This window comes from Amblyomma mixtum, chromosome 3, assembly GCF_055824585.1.
Source record: "Amblyomma mixtum isolate Tamu chromosome 3, ASM5582458v1, whole genome shotgun sequence".
NCBI lineage: Eukaryota > Metazoa > Arthropoda > Arachnida > Ixodida > Ixodidae > Amblyomma > Amblyomma mixtum.
The window spans coordinates 313,363,214-313,366,893 of NC_143014.1; the positions used below are offsets into that span (position 1 = coordinate 313,363,214).

General features: G+C 52.8%; 1 pseudogene; it reads right to left on the reverse strand.

The window, feature by feature from the left end:
- Positions 1–680: 680 nt before the first annotated feature.
- LOC149355653 (uncharacterized) lies at positions 681–2,645 on the reverse strand (annotated as a pseudogene).
- Positions 2,646–3,680: the final 1,035 nt, after the last annotated feature.

Sequence of the window (3,680 nt, forward strand, 5' to 3'; positions counted from 1 at the left end):
TTAGCCCATACTGATAACCCTGCGCAAAGCTTCTTTGGCATCTGGTGCGATCACTCTCGAAGCTACTCCCCCCCCCCTTACCGAAACTGATGCCCCAAACACTACGCTTCAAGCCGCCTACTTAAAATCAAAGGGCATATTCTGTATGCTCAGTCGCAAAATGTGGAAGGTGAGGTGCAGTTGAAATGTGGGCACGTTTGTCGCCCTACAGCTATATTCGTCACCACTGTTGTCCCCAAGCCGATGTCTAATCTGACACACGCAGATCTGTGGCATTGCATTGCATCAGTTACGCAAACTTAAATTTGTAAAAGGAGTAATTAGTGCATACAAGCTTTTTTTTTGTTAAAAGCTAATATTTAAGCGCATTGAAAATCTCATTCACAGTTAGAGCATATTACAAGAGAGCTTTGAAGGTAGCATGTCTACACTGCACTCCTGCTGCAGCTAAATTTGGTCGTCAAAAAGGTAGCAGTCTGCAAGAGGCTATATTTACACTATTTACCCTTATATAATACTTATATTTAAGCACTGATATACACTTTTAGACTTTTAGTTACATTTATTTTTATTTACACTATAAATATGTAGGCAGGCTCAGGAGAAAAACGATCTATTTTCGCTTGTATGGAACACGAGCCCCCTGCACGTGGTATATCATTTGTCTCATCACTTTTAAACTAAAGTACAGAAATTTCCATTAGCTTCAAAAGAAGTTTCCACTGTTCGTCTTTTTTTACGCTTTTAGCGCTGAAAGTGCTGAGTGCTGGTGATGGGGTTGATCGGTACACTGGAACTGTCGGCTGTCTTAGCTCGAGCTTGTAACGAACCACTGGCTGCCTGGGCGTCTTAAATTTTCTGCTGCATGCAGCTGTTCTACTGGGTCCAGGTGCCCGCCAGAGGATGGACACTATCATGACGCGCATCCGCTCCTTCGCTTTCGGGGTGTCCTACTTGGTGGTCGTAGAAGGGGATGTTTTTTCACCAGAAGACTTTCCCTCGGCGTTCCGCAACTGGCGGTGCCGTGTGACGGGCGGCGAGAAGAGATCCGCTGGTGCCTTTGCATTGGAAGCTTTATCAGCAGGCCCGGCAGGCTGGACAAGCTCGTAACCTTCCGCATCAGCTGATCTCTCGGCCCGTTTCCAAGAAGAAGGCTGCCGTTCTGGCGGCAGCGGCCCCGCATCACCAAGTGGCGGCTCCATTTCTGCACTGCCTTGTGCTTGGTGGAGCCATGGCTGCGGGGGGGCAATGGATGTTGGCTTCGGCTGCTGCTTTGCTTCGGTGTCATGCGCTCGAGAACTTGTGTCCACGGCTGCTCTGCTAGACAGCAAACAGCGGCGGAGAGCCAGCGGCGCCCTTTTTGGATGCGCAGTCTGGTCGGGCTTCCCTGGGTGGCTTCGATTTCTCGTGCGAGGGCTTTTCTCTGCATCACTTTCGGGACCATCGCCTTCAGCAATGCTCTTAGGACCATGGTGGGTGCAAGCCCTGCGTCGAGAACCGCTCAGCCTGGACGTTGGTGTTCCAGTGCGCCCTTCTGGGCGCAGCTGCCTGCCAGGAGTCAGGCGGGAACTGCGTTGGGCCGACGTACGCCGCAGCTGCTTCGCAGCACCTGTGGCAAGGGCACGCCTTGGTGTTCTGCCATTTGCCTTCTTGCTGGACAATTGCTTTTCGTCGGAAGCTGGGTCTGGCAAGTTTTCCGGGGCCTCCGTTGAAGAGGAATGCTGTTGCAACCTTACGATTTTTTTTGAAGGACTTAGTGCTTTGGCTTTAGTAGGACTAGACACGGGGGGCCCCCGTGTAGGACTCGGTGTCCGAGCAGCTTGCTGGTGCGGACTCTGCTTGAGTGATAATGTAGCACGTTCTTTGGTAGTTTTCTGCTTGTCCAGACGCGATCTGGGATGAGGTGCTGTCGATGCAGGCTCTCTTATAGCATCAGCAGAAGTGGATGTTCTTTCAGGGCTGCCCCTTGTCCTCTCTACTGGGGTTTTGCCCTTAACGGGACTTGGCACCGGCAGTCGTTTCTGCACTACACTTGCGGAAGAAGAACGCTGCCTGGCTCTAGTAGTCTTCGAAGGGCCCGGGTTCTTCTGCTTGTCAGGACTGCCCAGACGCGGTTCCCTTTCAGGTCTCGGTGTTTGAAAAGTCTGCTTTCGAGGAGTGTGAGTCACTGGACCCTTGCGCCTTTCTCCACCTGCTCTGGACTGCCCCCTGATGTCTTGTGCCGCCAACTTCATTGCAGGGTTTTGAGTGGCATATTGTATAGGTTCTTTCACTGGGCGGGTTTGCAGCGGTCGTTTAGGCCGAGGAATTGCAAACTGCTTCTTGGCTACCACTGCCGTTCTGGGAATGGCCGTCTTTGACTGCCAGCGAGGGCTGGGTGTGGCCAGCTCCTCGCCTGTACTCCGTGAAGAGGCCAAGGTGTCTTTCTCGTTGCTTCTTCCTCTAGGTCTGGTCGTCTCAGTCTTCCACCTTTGACTTGGTGCTACATGTTTGGTGCTGGCTGCACCTGAGCTCTCGCTGGCTGCCCATACGTTGCTTGCGGGCTCCTCAACCTGGAAGTGCTCTACATCAGATGCTGGCGTTATGCTCCATGCTGTGGGCTCACGCACCGCTTCGACGGTATCCACTGACGGCGGCGGCTGCATGCTACTTATCTCGGGCAGTGGTGTTTCAGTCCCCCAGGTGCTGGTGCCAGAGATGCTCGACCAGCTGGTGTCCAGCTTTCAGTGCGACTGGGCGGCTGCTCCAAGACCGCCTGTGAGGAGGTACCTGGCAAATTCACGTCGTTCACCTCTTCTTCCCTTTCACTTGCGAGGCTTCAGAAGCACTGATGATGACTGCGTGCGGCATAATACGAGGGTCCTCTTCTTCCTCGGCGCCGCGTTGTTCTCCACTGAGTGTGAAAGCGGGCACCCGCAGGGAGACTGTTAAGGCCTTAGAACAGGCTCTGCTTGGTGGGTCATCAGTTGACTCGGTAGCTTCACTGTCGCACAGAGGAGCTGTCTCTTCTGCTTCAGCTGGGATCCGAACCTGATCAATGCATACCTGTACGTTGCAGATAGGTGCAGTGCCGAAGTTGTGATGCCAAATTTTTCATTACCGAAGTTTTCAGTACCGACGTGGGGAGTACCGACATGTGAACTGCTAATATGCGGAGTGCGAACGTGTCGATTGATAAAATGTGGAATGCCGACGTGTGCAGAGCGTTACAGCGCAGCGCCACCGTCTGCAGCAGCAGACGAGCTGGGTACTGCTTCTCTTCCTCAGGTGCCGTAACCACAAGGCCTCTGCGCAAATCTGCTCCGTGTGGCGAGCAGTGTGGCCGTCTTTTGCTTTTGAGGAACTGTGTCCACATAGCTGTCTATAAACGACGTTCCATCAATGTCCTCTTCATACGACGTCTTCCACACGCTTACAAGGCTTGGTCCTGGAGCTGCAGGCGCTAGATGAGAAGTTACTCCTTGGCTTCTGGCAGAGCAGGCCCGGAAACAGCTGAAATGGCTGCAATGGGCTACAGAAAGAACATGGCAGCCACTTCAATCAGGAAATCTGAGAGAAGCGCCCCGGTAAAAAAGGAAAAGGAAAGTTGCAGTGTCCTAACAGGTGTAAATTCTGCAAGGTGCCCCGCTTGTGTAAAGGCAATGGCCGTTGAAACCGCGTCGAGTAACGATGACATGGAA